The sequence below is a fragment of the Pyrus communis genome, chromosome 13 (genome assembly GCF_041283825.1).
Source record: "Pyrus communis isolate YQ-2024b chromosome 13, ASM4128382v1, whole genome shotgun sequence".
Taxonomy (NCBI): domain Eukaryota; kingdom Viridiplantae; phylum Streptophyta; class Magnoliopsida; order Rosales; family Rosaceae; genus Pyrus; species Pyrus communis.
In genome coordinates, this window is record NC_142577.1 from 12,239,107 (window position 1) to 12,259,808 (window position 20,702).

A 20,702-nucleotide genomic window follows, 5' to 3' on the forward strand; every position below is an offset into this window, starting at 1 on the left:
GCTGGGAGCCCTTTTTGGAAGGTTGCACTTGTTATCAAATCGTCGCATCCGACTATCTTTGCCTTCTCTACTTTAAACTTCTTCACATAGTAGCGGAGCGACTCTTTTGGGTTCTTCTTCATGTTGAACAAGTGGTCAGAGTTCTTCTTGATCGAGCGGTATGATGAGTATTCTTTAGTGAACACCAAGGAAAGATCATCAAAACTCCGGATGGATCGTGGCGGTAGGGTGTGGAACCAATCCTGCGGCTCGCCTTGCAGAGTGATGGCGAATATCTTGCACATGAGAACATCGATGTTTTGATATAGAACCATGATGCTTCGGTAGTGCTTAAGATGTCTGTTCGGATTTTCATTTCCTTTGAAAGATATGAAATGTGGCATGCTGAGCTTGCATGGAGGCTCTGCCTACTTGATCTCGTCCGTGAAGGATGATCTTCTCATGTTGGTCATGTCCCATCGTAGTGCTTCATCAGCTACGTCGCTGCGTTGGAAATCATGCAATCGCTTGTTTAGGAGCCTCTCTACTTCTTACTGAATTTGCCTTTGTTGGGGGTAACGGAGCTTTCAGCTACCTCTAGTCTTGACCCGCTAGTTTAGGCTGCTCTTTACGTGCTTGGCTCATCTATGCCGCAATAGCAGTACATGTGGTCAATTCTTGGTAGGCGAGGGAATTCTTCGCAGGCTGTCGGTTGAACTTGAGTCGAATTGAGTGACTGCTTCTCTCCATCCATCGTGCTGCCTACTTCAATATGAGGTGAAGGATGCTCCTTGAGGGCTTAGCCGTGAATGAACACTTCACCTGAAAGGTTGCTCATGTTAACTATCGAAACGTGGTCTCAATTGTGTGCGTATGCTCGTCCGTGGGCCTAACCGAGAATGCACATTCCTCCACTCACTAAGATGAGAGTATACTCTATCTCGGGGGCCTAATCGGGACTGTACACTACCGGAACACTCAGTTCGTGGCTAGTTGAGTGGCTGCTTACAGGGACGCTGCTGGAAAGGTTCTTCATCTGCCCTTGTCCATTTTTGAGACACGGGAGCAGGTTGGGCCATAAGAGTGGGCTACTCGCCGGAAGTATCCTCTACGATCAATCTTACATGGTCCAGATGCTTCTTAATGAAATCACCAACTTGTGGAAGCAAATTTCTTCCTCCTTGCTCTTTGATAAAATTGCACCTACAAAACAAATAACACATTTGGTCAAGGCCAAGAGCCTTACGTGCCCATGAGGAATAGGGGGCTTTGGCCGAAGAACCTCTGATGACAGAGTTAGAATTTTGAGGGAAAAGTATTTGGAGAATTTAGAGAATTTAGCAAGAGAATTGGAATTGAGTTTTGGAGAGAATGAAAGGGCTTTTATAGGGGTGTGGCCGGCCTCCTTGGGTGAGAAAGGACTAGCCCCTTGGCTCTCATTGTGGGCTAGGTTCTTGATTTGTGTTTAATTGGGCATAATTGAATAATTAACTAATTAATTAGCCAATTAATAGAATAATTGCCTAATTGATTAGCTAATTAGTATAATAAAAAGAGAAAGATTTGGGAGTTACCTCCTAGAAATGATTTGATGAGGATGGATGAAATAGGTTTTGAATTGTTACCTATTTTGGGCTCTTTTGACTTGGTCGAGGGATGATTGCCCGCTGCTCATGTGTAGGAATCCTAATGTACCTCAATGGTATTCTTGTCATTTTTATCCAAAGATCCACGTGTCACATTGTTATTAGTTTTGGCTTGACAATGACCATTACGCCCAGAAATCCCCCGCTTGTCCATCCTCCACCATTTTTATTAAAAATATAAAGGAAAGTAAAAGGAAAAATACAAGCGGGGGCTAAGTCAAAATCTGCAATGACAAAATGATCAACGAAACCGATAATAAGGACAAAATGAATTGTCATGAGTATAGGCAAAGGCAACAAAATTCGGAACCGTAGATCACCAACAATAAGCATAACTATTTGCCCCAAATGAAGCTAAAGAATCAGCAATTTGATTTCCTACTCGGTAAATATGTTTAGATATAAATCACATTTGACAAAGTCGCCATAAACAATTCTTCCAATCAATCATAAAGAACCAAGGGTCTGCATTAAGAGTATTGATGAAAAGATAATGAATAACCAATATGAAATCTGTTTCAAACACTAGGAAGGTCGTTGCCAATCACTCTATTACGCGAAGATGTAGAACTGACAATCAATTATTCTTCAAATGGAGGTTGTAAATTTGTTTTCTTTCCAATATAGAAAAATTAAGAAAATCCCACTTTTGTTCGTTTTACTTCCACCGATATATATGGGCAAAGGATGTGGCTTCATGGACTCAAGATTACGTATATTAGAGAATTTCCCAGGTACAAGGCAAATTTTTAAGTCAAAAAATATACTTTGATGACTTAGGTGGTATTCTGCCTTTCAATAGTTGCCCTGCCAAAAGTACGTTTCTCTCAAGGATGAGTCAATGTTCTAAGGCAATTTGTTATTTCTTTGTTTTATCTTTCTAATTATTTTGAATAATATTAAATAAAATAGATAGAAGATATGCACATGGGTAGAGTGTAATTGTTTATATATAAAATAATAGTGGGACCTCAAATTGCCTTCTCTTAAACAAGGCTATTTTGCCTCATGAAATCCTCCTAGGTATTTTGCCAAAGCATTTGCCTAGTCCCTTGGGGATGAGGATCCTCTTCGGATCCTCTTTGTGAGGATTATCTTTTGATTCTTTTGTGAGAATCCTAGGAATCTTCGCATCCTATTAGTTCATTGTATACCGTGCGACGAACTTTCTTTAGATACTATTTGTGTTTAGTTTTAAATAAAAAAATTCAAAATGATTTATGACTGCACCATGTACAATGAACGGATATGATGTGAGGATCCGGATGGAATCCAACTCTGTCCCATGGAGCCATATTTTGCTGATGTGGTGATGCAAATCTTATTTGCCTAGTCTTTGGAGATGCTCTTATACAATTCTTGTATTTGATAACTTCAACGCCAAATTAATCTTTTCATGTACATGCCGAGTCGTATGCTTAGATTGGTATTTTTCAATTATTGAGTTCTGGAATGTCAACATTCTTAACCAAGTCCGTCAAATTACATGTTCAACTAGCAACGTGCAAGTCACAATATATCAACAATCAGCTGACTTGATTAAATCCTCAACCTTCAGTGTAATATATAGAACGTAAAAAAATTACAACCATACAACCACTGATAAACAAAACCCCTTGTCGCACCTAAAAAAATAAGAGCTAGTCGTTTAAAGTATGTTCAGTGGTAGTAATGCATCTACGAGAAAGTTCGTCTTTCTAAACACATGCTTCCAAGGTATGGTAGTGATAAGTGAACCAAGTCAATCCATTAATTTCCTCAATAATAGAGTCCACAAAATCTTAAACCAACAAAAATAGACCTGACCGCCGCCCAATATATATGGGTTTTCTCAAATTTGTGTGGAAATCTCTGGTTCTTATGATGACTGACCGTAAAGTAAATGGTCTCATGTTTCTTTGGACTTTAAGATCATAATACTGTCATACTAAACATGGTAAATATCAAAAATATATATGATAATATTTGGAAATTTCTTATATATTCATTAATCTTCAAAATAGAGTATATATAGGAGTTACAATTGGTATTAAATATGCACTTTGTCAATGTGGGACAACATACTACTATTTACACTTTAACTAATATATAACTCGCAACACTTCCATTCAAGTTGGAGCAAAGATTTCATGCATGCCCAACTTGTCAAGCGAGTTGGAAAACACAATTAGACACACCCTTAGTAAGTACATCAATGAGTTGATATGCAGATCCCACAAATGGAAACATAATAATTCCAGCATCCAATTTTTCATTGATGAAATGTCGATCAATCTCCACATGTTTTGTTCGATCATGTTACACTGGATTATGAGTGATCTCAATAGTAGCCTTGTTATCATAACGGAGTTTCATAGCACCCTTAGGTTTAAATCCAAGATCTCTCAACAATTTTTTCAACCGCAACAACTCACATACACCATGAGACATACCACAAAACTCAGCTTCAGCACTTGACCTACCCACCACTTTTTGTTTCTTGCTTCTCCAAGTAACCAGATTACCACCCACAAATGTAAAGTATCCAGATGTAGATCGCCGATCAGTGATAGAACCTGCCCAATTTGCATCTGTATACCCTTGGACATTCAAATGACCATTCTTGGAGAAAACCAAGCCTCTACCAGGAGCCAGCTTCAAGAACCTCAAAATACGGATTACTGCATCCATATGAGCTTCACTAGGTGGGTGCATAAATCGACTTACCACATTATCTACATAAGCAATGTCAGGCCGAGTGTGAGACAAATAAATTAATCCCCCATAAGCCCTTGAGACTGTGCCTTATAAGTAGGAACTTGATCCAGAAATAAGCCTAAACGATAATTTTGCTCGATCGGAGTATCAACAAGTTTGCAATCTAACATACCTGTTTCAGCTAATAAATCAAGAACATACTTCCTCTGAGATAGAAAAATACCATGCTTAGATGTGCAATCTCGATTCCAAGAAAATACTTCAATTCACCTAATTCTTTCATCTCAAATTCAATAGCTAGGTACTTTTGAAGGCGTTGTATCTCCTTCTGATCATCACCAGTCACTATCATGTCATCAATATAAATAATCAATGCAGTTTGTAAAATTTGAAGTGTTCGCTGAATGGTTTATTTTCCAGTAGTTCATTCATACAAGGATACAAGCTTTATACAATCAGATGCAGCTTATTCTAGGTAACAAATCTCTAATTACAAGTTGATTGCAATCTGGTCCTATGATAGCTCTAACCAGATCATTGGCTATTTACATTCCCTACAATCATGTTTAACCAAATATACTTTCCTTTAACACTCCCCCTCAAGTTGGAGCGTGGATGTCAAGAACGCCTAACTTGCGGATAAGCAAATGGAAAGCAGGTGTTCGTAGTGGCTTAGTAAACATGTCAGCCACTTGTTCCCCAGTGTGCACATAGGCTGTCTTGATTTCTCCTCTTTGAATCCTCTCACGAATGGTGTGGCAATCAAGCTCAATGTGTTTGGTGCGCTCGTGGAACACAGGATTTACTGCAATGTGTAACGCAACTTGATTATCACAAAACAGCTTCGTCGGACTAGTATGGGTTATTTGCAAATCCTTCAACAAGTATCTCAACCACGTGAGTTCACAAGTTGCTGCAGCCATGGAACAGTACTCTGCTTCGGCAGATGATCGTGCTACCGTGACCTGTTTCTTGCTCTTCCAAGATATAAGTGAGTTGCCCAGGAAAATGCAATAACCTGTAACTGAACGGCGGGTAGTCGGACAACGTGCCCAATCCGCATCACAATAGCCAATCAAATTTAGCTTACTTTGAGAAGAAAATAGCAAACCTTGTCCAGGAGCATTTTTAAGGTATCGAAGAAGTCTATGTGCTGCGTCAAGATGATATCGTCTAGGTTCCTGCATGAATTGACTCAAGGTGTTGACGGCATATGTAATCTCCGGTCTTGTGATTGTCAAATATATTAATTTCCCAATCATTCGTCGGTATTGCGTAGGATCTTTGAGAGGATCACTACCAGTGGGTAGTAGCACTAAATCAGGTTCCATTGGGACCTTTGATGGCTTCGCACCAAGTAAACCCGCCTCTTCTAGTATGTCATGTGTGTACTTGCGTTGATTGATGGTAATGCCAGCTTTGGACCGTGCAACTTCAACTCCGAGAAAGTACTTTAGGGGTCCAAGGTCTTTAATTCGGAAGCAGCGGCTAAGGAATTGCTTGAGATCATTGATTGCTCCATCGTTATTTCCAGTAATAACCATGTCATCAACATATAATAAAACAATGGTAATGGAGCTGCCAGAGACCTTGGTAAACAAGGAATAATCCGCCCGAGATTGTGTGAATCCAATGTCATGGATGGCAGAGGAAAATTTCTGAAACCAACTGCGGGACGCTTGCTTAAGTCCGTATAAAGACTTTTGGAGTCGACATACAACACGCTCCCCCTGTCGACGGTAACCAGGTGGAGGCACCATATACACCTCTTCGTGGAGGTCACCGTGAAGGAAAGCGTTCTGCACATCCATCTGATGTAAAGGCCAATGACGAATGACAGCGATAGTCAATAAGCATCGCACAGTGATCAGCTTAGCAACATGGGCAAAAGTTTCTTTGTAATCAATCCCCTCACATTGAGTAAAACCCTTGGCAACGAGTCCGGCTTTGTACCGCTCAATTGTACCATCCGAATGGTATTTTATTTTGAAAACCCACTTGCATCCAATGGCACGATGACCAGCAGGCAAAGAGACCATGCTCCATGTCTGATTGTCTTCGAGAGCTCGGAGTTCAGTGTTCATGGCAGCTACCCAATTAGGGTCATGGCGGGCTTGGTCATAGGATGTGGGTTTCATATGAGAAGAAACATTATGGATGAAGGTCTGATGAACAGGAGATAAGGAGGCATAAAAGACATACCGGTGGAGGGGATGGCGGGTGCTGGACACGGAGGAAGAGGCGACGCCGGGAGCAAGCAAAATAGCATGATGGGCCACATAATCTTTGAGATAGGTAGGGGGTCGGGTCAGGTGGAAGGAGTGTCGAATAGGAGGGTGTGGAGACGGTGCAGGTGGGGGGACAGGTAAGGTGAGAGAATGAGTGGCAAGAGTGGGTGAGGTTGGGACGGTCTCGGGTAGGGATGGGGAAGGTGTGGGAGTTGGGGAAACTGGAGATGGTAAAGTGGGAGGTTAAGTAGTGCTATGGGTCCAGGCATTTGGATTTGGACTAAGATGATGTGGGCCGAAAGTGAGTGGACTGTTTAGATGGGTAATGAATCCGGGGAAATAAGAGGAAGAACGAGAGAGTCATCCTCATGTTCAGGTGGTGATTTGGAAAAGGGAAAAATTGTTTCATGGAAGTGGACATCGCGGGAAGTGGAGATTTGATGCGTGTCGAGGTCATAAACACGATAAGCTTTCTGACCAAGGGGATATCCAAGGAAAAGACAACGGCGAGCACGAGGGTCAAACTTGTGTTTTGGGTGAAGGTTGGTGACATAACAAAGACATCCGAACACGCGAAGGTGAGAGTAAGTGGGCAAGTGACCATGTAAAAATTCATAGGGAGATTTATGGGATAATAAGGGTGTGGGAATGCGGTTGATGAGATAGCATGCGGTTTGAACACTATCTCCCCAAAATTTGAGTGGTAAATTGGCTTGGAACCGAAGTGCACGCCCAATGTTCAAAAGATGGCGATGTTTATGTTCAACAACCCCGTTTTGTTGAGGGGTGTGGACGCATGAATGCTGGAAAATGGTGCCATGGGTGTCTAAAAAAGTGCGCATGGAGAGGAACTCTCCACCATTGTCAGCGCGTAGAGTTTTGATGTTTTTGTGAAATTGAGTCTTGACCCAAAAGAAGAATGATTTCAATAGTGTTTGTGTATCGGATTTGAAACGCATAAGATGCACCCATGTAAAACGAGTAAAATCATCCACGATGGTGAGAAAATAAAGTGTCCCGGAATATGTGGGAACTTTGTGGGGCCCCCAAATGTCACAATGAATTAAGTTGAAAAGTGCAGTGGATTGAATTGAACTAGAAGTAAAAGACAATCGAGTTTGTTTTGCCAAAGGACAAACTTCACAAACATGTTTGGAATCGAACATGATCTCTGGAATTGTTTTTGACAAAAAATGTAAAGGGTGTGTAGAGGGGTGGCCCAAACGTTGATGCCAGAGACTGGTGGTGCGGCTAACATGATTGGTAAGATGGGGATTTTGACTTTGCGTAAGGTAATAGAGCCCATTAAATTGCTTGCCCAGGCCAATCGTCCTCTTCGTATCCATGTCCTGTATAACACAAAAATCCGGAAAGAATATTATGATACAGTGGAGAGCCCGTGTGAGTTTACCCACAGACAACAAATTGACACCAAATTTTGGAACATGAAGAACTCCATCAAGTAATAACTCATGTGATAGTTTTACGGATCCAATGCTCTTAATGTCTGCCGTTCCCCCATTTGGTAATCCCACAAAATCATTTTTAGCATCAATCTGATTATATGTTAATGGTGAATGTGATATGTGATCAGATGCCCCACTGTCTATAATCCAGTAAAGGGTTGAATGTAAATCATGTTCCGTCATATTACAGGTGGGTGTGACAATACCTGTTGCATTCGCAAGTGGAGGAATTTTACCGTTTCCAGATCCAAGCAAGGCAAGAAGTTGATGGTACTCTTCGGTTGTGAATGTTGGCCTGTTGGAAGATGTGGCCTTGGTCGCGGCGGTATGGGTGGCTTGTGATTGAGGTGCTTCGACATTGTGGGCTGTTGGATTTGAGCGTTTGTTTTTGGGCAGTACATGTTTCCCATGCCATTTATGACCTTCAGGAAACCCAATAAGAAAGTAACAGCGCTCTACGGAATGTGAGCCATCACAGTAGCTGCATTTGGACGCTTTGCGTGAACTGGAACTCCCAGGTGCAGACTATCCCTTTGGCGTGGTGGACCGATGTGTTTGCATCGCGTGGGCAGCAGGTTCACGATGATTTGCCACATCCATTTGGCGTTCGTGTTGCAGAACCAACCCGTGGACACGCCGGGTATCGGGGAGCGGATTCATCATTAAGATGGAGCCTCGTATGGTTGAGTAAGTCTCGTTCAAGCCCATTAAAAATTGCATGATTTTCTCTTTTTCCTCCCTTGTTACACGAGTCTTGGATCCCTCACAATCGCAAGCAATTGGTTCATAATATGAAGCCAATTCATCCCAAAGCGCCTTTAACTGGGTGTAATAGTCTGAAACAAATAGTTGTCCTTGTCGGTGTTCGACGATTTCTTGTCGAATTTGGTAGATCCTGGAATCGTTTCCTTGCGAGAATCGATCCTCAAGATCCTTCCACGCTGTGGATGCAGCTTTGCAGTAGAGTATGTTGCGTGCGATGTTGCTTTGCACAGACTGCCAAATCCATGACAAGACCATGTCGTTGCATCTTTGCCAAATTGAAAATTTTGAGTCCGTAATTGCAGGGCACTTGTTGATCCATCAATGAACCCAAGTTTGTTCTTGGCATTGAGGGCGATGCGCATGGATCGACTCCACTGTCCGTAGTTGTGTCCGTCGAGGAGTTGTGAAACTAAGACGAGACTTGGTGAATCTGAGTGGTGTAGGATGAGAGGGTCGGATGCATGTGGCACCATCTCTGCTGATTTTACATCGCCCATGTTGGTTATGTGTTGGAAAGAATTTGGGTTATGTTTGTAGCGGAAGTAGAATGGACGCCTAGAGTCACCAGGATCGGTGCTCTGATACCATGTAAAATTTGAAGTGTTCGCCGAATGGTTTATTTTCTAGTAGTTCATTCATACAAGGATACAAGCTTTATACAATCAGATGGAACCTATTCTAGGTAACAAATCTCTAATTACAAGTTGATTGCAATCTGGTCCTATGATAGCTCTAACCAGATCATTGACTATTTACATTCCCTACAATCATGTTTAACCAAATATACTTTCCTTTAACACAGTTAGCTTACCATTTTGTCGTTTGAGAAACAAAGTATGATCTGAATGACTCTGGACATACCCAAACTTCTTCATTGAACTTGTAAACCTCCCAAACCACGCTCGAGGAGAATGTTTCAAACCATACAAAGCCTTTCACAACCTACATACAACACCTTTTCCAAGAGATGTTTCGATACCAGGTAGGAGATCCATATAAACTTCCTCTTTGAGATCACCATGAAAGAAAGCATTCTTAACATCAAACTGCAACAGAGGCCAATCCTGGTTTGCTACTAAGGACTAAAGAACATGCAAAGTATTAAGTTTGGCAACATGAGCAAAAATCTCCTGATAGTCCACCCCATAGGTTTGAGTATAACCCTTAGTAACTAATCTGGGTTTATACTGGTCAATAGAACCATTTTCTTTGTGCTTAATAGTGAACACCCATCTACATCCAACAACTTTATTCTCATTTGGTAAAGGAACCAAATCCCAAGTGGAATTCTTTTCCAAAGCTTGCATCTCAATTGTCATGGCATTAATCCATTTAGGGTCAAACAAAGCATCATGCAATTTTGTTGGAATTGATACACTAGATAGCTGACATATGTAAGATGCATATGTTTTGGACAAACGATGAGTAGACACATAATTGTTGATAGGATATTTGGCTTTGGCATATGCATATCAGGCTCATATTGTACTTTAGGTTTTCCATGATTAGCTCGTGGAGGAAACTGATAAGTAGAAGAATCATCAAGATTTACCTCATGTATGTCACCATCTTATACCAAACTTTTAGAAGAATCATCACTGGATGAACCATCATGAGGCAACTCGTTAGACATACCAGCAGTAGGCAACTGGTCATCAGAAGGTAATTCGTCAGACACACTAACAGGCAACTAGTTGGGCACATCTTATCTGTCGTCAATAGAAATAGTTTCGGGAATGACAGTTGACCGATCACTACCTATAGCCAACTGATCAGTATCACGCAACTTAATAGGTTATGTCCCTAACTTTACCTGTAACACATCATCCATACCATCTCTTCGAATTTGCATTTTACTCCCCCTTTCCTCCTGAAGTGGAGAGTCGGAAAAGGGCTTCACAAAATACGAAGCTTCCTCGTGGAAGGTGACATCCATAGCAATATCAGTTTTATGAGTCGGATGATGATAACACTTATAGCCTTTCTGATTGTTAGCATACCCAATAACGACACATCGGAGAGCACATGCATCAAGTTTACTCCGCTGATGAGAGTACACATGCACATATGCAATACACTAAACACCTTCAGAGGAAGTTTTGATACAAAAACAAGAGAAACATGTTTTTGTAGCACATCAAGTGGTGTCTAAAAATCAAGAACCCTACTTGGAACACAATTTATCAAATACACAGCAGCCAAAACAACATGACCTCACAAATGATTAGCAACACATTTATCCAACATCAAGGAGCGAGCAACCTCCATTATTTGATGATTCTTCCATTTGGACACACCATTTTGTTGGGGTGTAAATGAAGTAGTCGTTTTGTGAATAATACCCTGATCACGAAAAAAACATGTCAAAGTGTGATTCACATATTCTTCTCCGTTATCAGACTTGAAGGCCTTAACTTCGGTCTAAAACTGAGTAGAGACCATTGCACAAATTTCTTGAAGAAGCAAAGGAACATCACTCTTATTCTTCATCAAGAACACCCAAGTTAATCGAGTACAATCATCAATAAAAATAACACACAAACGTAATCCATTGGAAGTAACCTTCACCGAACCCCACACATCATAATGTATTAAATCAAATGGCAAAGTAGCTTTAGAATCACTTATGGGAAAGGAAGCACGATGACTCTTAGACATGACACATGTTTCACATTTGAACTTTGAATCACTACAAGTGCGAAACAAAGAAGGAAATAGATGCTTCATATAATTGAGAATGATGGATGTCCCAATCGTCGATGCCACAACCAAATTTGATGTTTGTCATCAACTTTAGCACTTAAAACTTGATGATTATTTGAACCCAAAACAATAGTATCCTCCATAGTCCAGATGTACAAACCCCTTATTCTTTTACCATGACCAATTATTTTCTGAGTTTGAATGTCTTGAAAATAACAATATGTAGGGTAGAACTGAGCAGAACAATATAAGGTATCAAGTAGTTTTCCTACCGACAAAAGATTGCACTTAACATCAGGAACAAGTAAAGCATGGACCAGTGATAAGGTCAGAGTAAGAGAGATAGTGACTTCACCCTTCACAGGGGAAGGTGCTCCATTTGCACTAGTAATATACGGATCACAAATATAGTCACATAACTCATCAAACACTCTAGGGTCACTAGTCACATGATTAGTGGCCCCAGTGTCAATTATCCATATATTTGTTCCACCAAGATGCATAACAACACTATGATTATTTTGAGCCATTGAACTAAATCACGAACAATAAAGGCACAAAAGATACGCAGCGGAATGTAAACAATTTACCAGAACACTGTAGAAGATCACTGTTCACGGACACTGTAGCAAATCACTGTTCACACATTGTAGCAGGTACTGTAGCAAGGTGCTGTTCACTGTACTGTATCACAACACTATTCACTTTATTTTTCGACGAAGGAAATCACAACAAAGGTGGGCACAAAATTAAAGCACATAGGTCACCAAGAGCAAATTGCTCTGATACCATGTCAAACTAAACATGGTAAATACCAAAAATATATATGACAATATTTGGGGATTTCTTATATATTCATTAATCTCCAAAGTGGAGTGTATATAGGAGTTATAATTGGTATTGCATATGCACTTCGTCAATGTGAGACTATACTATTTACACCTTAACTAATATATTAACTCACAACAAATACTATTCGAAGTCCTTTATACAGGGTTGCCAAGAATGGGCCTTAAAGAAATATAACCAACAACTATTTTGGGTGGTAACAATATTTTTTTGGATACTAAAGTAATTTAGATGGCCACTTAGCACTATGGTCTAACTGGTATTACTCTTCATTGGTAAGTAAAAGGTGCTAGGTTCGATTTTCACCAAAGATGAATTTGAACCACATTATTACTGGCCATTGTGAGGCTTATCCTACTTTTCCAACCCCTTAGTATTAGATCGTTTGTTAGAGAAAAAAAAGTGATTTGAATATTGATATGAATTGTCCAATTGTTATGTTTATAATTAAATTTCAAAATTTTCCCACAAGATGTAAAAAGAAATTGATGCAGCAGAGTCAAAGTTTGTAATTTGTAAATAAGGTTGTTCTGTTTACACCCAGTACTCATCTTCGATTGTTTTAAGGTGCAGGGCTGTAAATCCGCTCGAACGGTTTGAGGTCGACTCGTTCAAACTTGATCTGTAAGTAAAATGAGTTTAGTTTGGACTGAATATTTGACTCATAAAGCTTGTGAACAGCTTGTATATTTTTATAGGTCTGTAGATATTGGCGCCTGATTCTTCTCATTTTCAGACTAAACATTTATGTGTATTTTTTTTTTTTTGAAAGAATGTACGATATTCATTGATTATGAATAAATTAAAGATATGATACATACAATGTGTCTTGATAAAAATCTTTTCGGAAATTTTAACTCAGTCGAACAAAAAAAAAGCGTCCTAGACCACAAATAATACTAGGAAGTACTATCCTCAAACATTTATATGTTTTGAGTTATATATTGAACTGCCTCATTAAATAAGGAGCAGTATAAGTTATTAAAAGGACTTTTATTTTCTAAACTATTACATAAAATGCCACACTATTTAACGCGTCGTATCTTTATTTAATTGAATTAAAATAGAACCGTCATTGTACTTTAAAAAAATGGAACTGTTATTGGAGAACACTTCAAAAATCTTATTATATTTTTAGGAACTAATCTCTATTACTTTTTTGAGGAATTAATCTCTATTACTTTTTTGTTTTCATTCTTGTCTGTAACCTTTAAACTACCTTCATACTTATTCTGAGTTGTTGAAAATTTTGCCTCAACTGGCTTACTGATGTCTACCAAAGGTTTTTCCTTAAATGTTCTATGTATTTAACCTATTCAACCTTCATTACAAATTTCATCCTCAAATTTAGTTGTCAAGTAGGTTTATAAAACAGCTATATGGTGTGGGTGTGGGTGTGGGTGTTGGGGTGGGTTGTGGGCTGGTAAGATCAACTATATGACATCGCTTCTTATTTCTCTGACTCTCATCATCTGAGGTATCGTTGACAATCACCCATGGTATGATCAAACACTCTTTCCTCTTTGCATAGGTATATATTCCTATTATACCATGTTTGCATATTATCGCTCAATCATTCTAAATGTCGTAATCTTAATTCACACACCACAAGAAGTTTGCCCAATCTATTCTATACTCAAAAGTATTAGAAGAGGTTTTATAGTCTTTATGCAGGGATCTGAAAAAAATCATTCAAATTTTTTTTTCCTAATTTTAATATTTTGCAGGTTATGTATATGTGCGAATTAATTTTTTTTTTTCCTTTTGCCTTCGGGAGATGATTCAATTTGTGACTATAGAATCTTAGTACATTCTTAATGGATCATTAACTTAGGGGCTGCATAATATGATAAAGATTATAGACAATGATGATGTGCCTAGCTAGCTGAGTATGTGAAAGTCTTTCTACAAAATTGGACAAGATTCCATTGTATGTCTCAACTTACCTTCTAAATGAACATGAAGATAAACACCCAATTGCATGCAGTTCCTCAACACCAACAATGCCAATTCAATGAATGACATTGTGGATGATGAGCAACCAACTCATGTTGCTCAAGACAATGCCCAATTTAGTGAGACTTCAACGGATGACATTTTGCAACCGTTTGAGTTTTTGAAGTCTAAATCTTTCCTCTTGTGCTTGTTCAATGTTTAAAATTTTCACACTCAATGGGTTTTGTCTCCCACACTTCTTTACTCGGCTTTAAAAATAATTTCCATAAAATAAATAAGCAACAATTTTCTATGAATTATAAAGAAGTGGTAAGAATTCTCCCTCAGAAAATAAAAAAAGAATGCCCACAATTTTGTCTGGCAAATACTCCAACTTTGGACCTTCCTAACATAGGATCTATTCTTTTCCTGTAAGAAAGATTATTCTCTCGTTGCCCGTTGGAATATGAGGGAATGTATATTCATTTTACATTTTGAAAATAACTCAAGTTTCTTAGAGATGGAAGGGAGAGAACAAAAGATACTAATTAGCATATTGCCGACATATTTCAGAAACCACCAGATTAGTAGTAAGGTAGACTGTTAAAGCGGTTTGAGAAACTTTCGTCTACAATATTATGAAGCAATGCAAACTAAGTAATTGGTAGCTGAATGAAATTATGGCAAAGATTTACATAGTAACTCTATGAAATTCGTAAATAAATCATCTATCCAGAAGCAGATGCTCGCAGTCACGATGATTAAAATCTATAACATTTATTCGTGCATTAGTGCAGGGCTCGTTGGATAAATATTAACAATCAATGATAAATTTATTGCTAATAAATAATAAATGCAAATAAATATTCAGGCATAGTATAAATAAAATGAAATTAATATTAATCAGAGAAACTGAAGACTGAGACTTGCATACCCCAATGTCCTTGAAACATAATTTTATCCCTACTCTATACTTATAGTTTGATGGATGTCTGCATCACCAAGATTCAACAATCTAAGTTGAGATTCTAGCATTGGAAAACTAGATTTCTAGTGAATATCTTTGTGGCACTCTTAATATGTTTTGTATGTATGGATTGATGATTTTCAGTGGGTTAAATGATATACAGATGCATGTATTTATATGAATCATATGTCTGTTCGCAACAAACATTCTTTTGGGAGGCGACTGTCCAACACAAAGGGTGTGCTGCTCAATCTTTTTCTCAGACTTTTTCAGACGCTCTCAGACTTTATTTGAAAAGATGTGTCCATTAAAAATTAAAAAGATTAATTAAATCCGAAATTAATTAAACTAATTAAATTAAATATTGAATTTAATTATTGGAGCCCGAGCCTAAGCCCAATGCTCATATTTTGATAATTAATTATATATTAAATATATATCGCACTCCAAAGCCAAAATCAAGGTTGGACTCAAGTTTGTTATCCATAGTCCATCTCCAATCAATTTGTAATAAGGACAAAGTCGTATAAAGTGAGGGAATCTTTTGATGGTGACCAATGTGAGCCAATGAACTAGAATGATATTTCTACTCAAAAATTTCAACAGCAGTCATGATGATTAAAATCAAAAACATTTATTCGTGCATTCGTGCAAGGGAAAGAACGGACTCAGCTTGGTTTCTATCAATCGTCAACAAAATAACATATTTCAAGCTGCACAAAGCCAAATAAATACATAAGTGAGATAAAAATTGAACTGACCGCATGATTGTCCTCAATCTTCATCAACCTTGAATCATGAAGACCATGAATGCGTAAGGCCCTCCAGTCACGGTTGGTAGTCGGGTTCCAAATAATGTTTGTTGAAGTGTGTTGATTCCTTGAATAAAAAGTAGAGTCTGCACTGTGGAGCCTAAAATAATCCCAAATATTTTGGGGGCGACACGTGGATTTTTACCTAAAAAGGACAAGATTGTCCTCATTAAATGGACAGGCTTCTCAGATACTCTCATGCGCAACTCACACCCCTGAAGGTCCTCACAGCTAAATACGACTGCCCACAACTCACTTGTCCTTGGCAAGGAAAAGTCAAAGCATTAAAAATAAGAATTAATTACTCAAATCCTATCTTTAATACATTCCCAATTGAATATTGATTCCATTCAAGTAAGTAATCCCTATTTAATCAATTAGGGATCATTACTCCATTATCTCAAGATATTATTTCCTATTTAATATCCTGAGAATATTTCTCCATAAAACCTTGGCCAATAGGATGCCGCCATATGTAGGGTAAAACCCTAACATCATGGCCGGCCACTCCCCTATATATACCCCCTATTCTACCAAATTTTGGTAAGCTTTTGCTACCCTTAAAAGCCCTAAACACTTTACTCTTCTCAGAGAAACTAACTTAGGCATCGGAGATCCATTGGCCTAACCCTTCCACCTTGTGGGCGTGTGAAGCTTAGGTCCTTGATCAAAGGTGTTGATTGTTTTGTAGGTGCATTTTCGTCAAAGCTAGAGATGGAGGAAATTTGCATTGACAAATTGGCGCTTTCATTTAGAGCTGATTCAAATACTCGAAGAAGCCTCTTGCATTTGGTTTCTTGAATTTTATGTTACATTGAATTTCTCACACATTGTATCAATTAATTTTTCCTAGAAAAGTTTCTTGATCAATCCCTAGAGAAAGGATACAATGGTAGAAAATTCGGAAACTAGGACAAATAGGACCCGTACATACAAGGATTTGGACCGGAGAGCGCAGATGAGGACATAGCCCCACGATGGTGGTCCTCAAGACTCAATGCGACAGCGGGAGGAGCCCCACCTACACAGAGCCAAGCCACTGCCATCTCTGCGACCCAGTAGCCATGGCAAGGCCGCCAAGCCATGGCCTAAATGCCAACATTGTTGGAAGTATGCCCACAAAGCCACTCATTTGATGTAATAGCTTTTGGAATACTTATTGTGTTAAACTATTATATGTTTAATGAAGGGCAAAGCTTATTGTTAATCACTATTTATTGTATTATGTGTTTAAGCAATAAGGGAATCCAAGGAATGTATTTAATCTAAAAGAGAAGTGATCTAAGTAAGTTAGATTAATAAGACCTTTCTCTTATGTTCATTCCTAAAATGTTCCTAGTCATAGGATTGTCAATTGGGCATTAACAATCCGATAAGGTTAGTATGTGTTATGTTAATTCAAGTGTGAGTATGACTAGTCTCAAGTCATTTAGTGTTGGACACTGAGACAAAAACATAGGTGCTCAAAATGGTAATCGAGTACACTGAACTATGATCAAAAGAGAGTTCAAACATGCATGTCATGTAAGAACTCGTAAGTTGCAATATGCAAAGTAGTCATTTGACTTGAGGCATCATAGATGTCTAATGGTTAGGTCCTTGATCTTTGATCATGTCAAAGGCATCCCATCGAGAGTGTCCATGACATTGTTGGGGTCAAGCTATCTAGTCATGTAGGCATATGAATGCACAACAAGGGATCTCTAACCTTCAATGGTGGAGAGAGAATACTCTAAGATATGATTCGGGAGTCTTTGGCCAAAAGCATACGAATATGACTTAGGAAGTTTGTTCCAAATCGTATTGGATAGTAGACATGAAACAAACTATCACTTAAACAATGTGATTAATAGTATTGTATTAGAGAAGGACCATATTGGATTGTAATTGTAACTGGATAGGTTCTCCAACCACTTCTACTTAGCTTGGGTAGCTATGACATACTGCTAGGTGTCACTCATGGTTTGTGGAAGCCCTGAAGATTAGCAAACACTAATCTTCATCAAAGGGAGATTTGAAATGTAGTTTCAATTCACAATTGATCTTTAAAAGTAATAATTGCCCACTGCCTTGCTAATAGGAACCTAATGGATTGTACACCAAGTAAGGATCAAAATGAAGAAATATAAATTTGATGGATGGATAAGCAATTAAATGGTTTAATTGAGATTGGTCAAGATTGATTAATAAGTTAATTAATTATACGAAATGTTTGTATTGGACTTTTAAGTTAGTTTCAAGTCTTGGGGCCCAAAAGGATTTTGGTCCACAAGGCCCATTATGTTTAAGTTGTATGACAACTAAAACAAAAGGAACTTTATAGCTTTACAACTTCAAGGGTTTTCTTTGAGGCAAAAGAGCAAAACTCTTTCTCCTTTTGTCTTCCAAAGAGGCCGGCCACACTTAGAGAAAAATAGCTAGCAACATTCCTTCCTCTAAGTCATCCATTTCATCTTAACACCTTATCCTTGGTGTGGAGATTTAGAGACACCAAACTTTTGGTGTTCTTGGAGTTCCTCTCCTCAAATCCTCAAGGAGCAAAGGAGAAGCAAAGAAGAAACTAAAGGAGGTGACTTGAAGGCCCTCCACTTGGTTGAATCCCTGTGTAAACAAAGATGAGCTTTAAGGGTAATGAAACTCAAACTCTCTTTCTCTTTAATTTGTTAAAGAGTCTTTTGGTTCACCATTCACTAGGCTTTGAAAGTAATGGGTTTTTAGAATTGTTTTTCAGTGCATGCCTACTCTAAAGTGTTATTAGCTTGCTTATGTGTTCAAATGTTCTCACATGTTCTTAGTTAGGACAAATTTTTCATTTAAGCATCACTGCGCTTGTAGCGCCCTAGCCCTCAAAACCCTGGGCAGGAGGCCCATGTCTACTTCTTGGACCATGGGCAGGCAGCCAGAGCTTGGCAGCTGCCACAGCAAACCTAGGGCAGGAAGCCCAGCCCACAACAATAGTAAGCCTGGCTACACAGCAGGCCCAGGAGAGCTTAGGTGAGTTGGCCCAGTCAGTAGGAACAGCCCACAGGCAGGCGGCCCAGGCCCAACTCGTTGCGAGCTGAGCCCAACCCACTACAAGTTGAGCCCAAGCTCACAAGGAGCAAGTCGTGGCTTAGTTTCAGCCAGCCCAGGCACGATCCCAGCATGCCTCACATATGCTCCAACTACCTAACCGAGTTGGCCAGTCCTGCGACCTACTCCGACGACTCGGTCTGCGGCCCAATCTAATCCGAGGCCACCTCCGACGATCCAAATTTTGACCACTGATAGGAGCATATTTAGGCGACTTACTTAGCTTGTTTTCGTGCATTTATGTTGTTAATTCATAGTTGTTTTAGTAGTTTAAGCTATTTTCGTTTGTTTTTAGGTCCTAATGGCTAAGGAAGCAAAAAGGTGCATTTTGGAGCATTTTGGAGCAAAATTGGGCTTGGAATGGATAGCATATGCTTGGAGCAAAAGGATTGGACGAAATTAAAGGCCTTGTATGCACTTAGGACATAAAACAAAGGGCCTAACCCAATCAAACAATCCTTTGAGCCATGCAAAACCTCTAGCCCAATCAAACAATCCATCAAAGCCATGCAAAAATCAGCCAACACATGCACCCATCACCAAACACTTACCTTTGCCGTGCACTCCTATCCCTTTGCATTTCCTTTTCATTTCAGCCACATGTATTCATCATTGCAGCCACCATTCACTCTTTAATCCACATGCATTCACACACACTTCACACAAACAACATTCACATGCAAACACATGCATTTCCAACACCAAACACAACCATTGCCGTGCCTTCCACACCAATTCCAGCTTTTCTTCATCATTGCAGCCACTTTGTCCTTTTATTTATGCATTAAACCTATTTCCTTTCCCTAAATTGCAGCCACAATCCACACCTTTCCAACCTAGCTGCACCCTACATACATTAATTAGTCATTTTTTTCATATTGCAGCCACATTCCACACCTTTCCAACCTAGCCACATCCATTTCAGCATTTCAAGCACCAAAACAGCCTTGTGCCGTGCATCCCTTATGCCATTTTCAGATTTCCACCAACTAACCTAGTTGTCACTCACATGCATTCATCATAATTCACCTTAGCTACCACCATTCACACACACATGCACTCACATGCATTCACATGCATTTCAAGCACCAAAACAGCCTTGTGCCGTGCATCCCTTATGCCATTTTCAGCTTTCCTCCTTGCAATTCCACATGCATTTCCAACCTAGCAACACCCCTTTAATCATTCCTAGCTGCAATTCACATGCTCTCCCATCCATTCTCTCCCTATAAAAACCACACACACTTCATTCATTTGTCATTCATTCTACACCTCATTTCATACACAACACACCACAAACACACCATCACACAAGTCTTGCCGTGGCTTTCACTCCCATTTTCAGCAACCTTTCTTCTATTTCCACCACTCCCCAACCCTCCAAAACACTATCCAACCATTCCTCCATACAAACACCAACCCAAAACCAATCCATAGACCTTGTACGACAACGAAGAGGAGGAGAAGAGTGCCTAAACGTTCATACAATTCAAGTTTGAGTTGTTGGAATTTTTAGGTGTTGCTTTTCCTCGATTACAATGTTTAATTTCAATTCCCTTTGTCTTGTACGTATGAGGAACTAA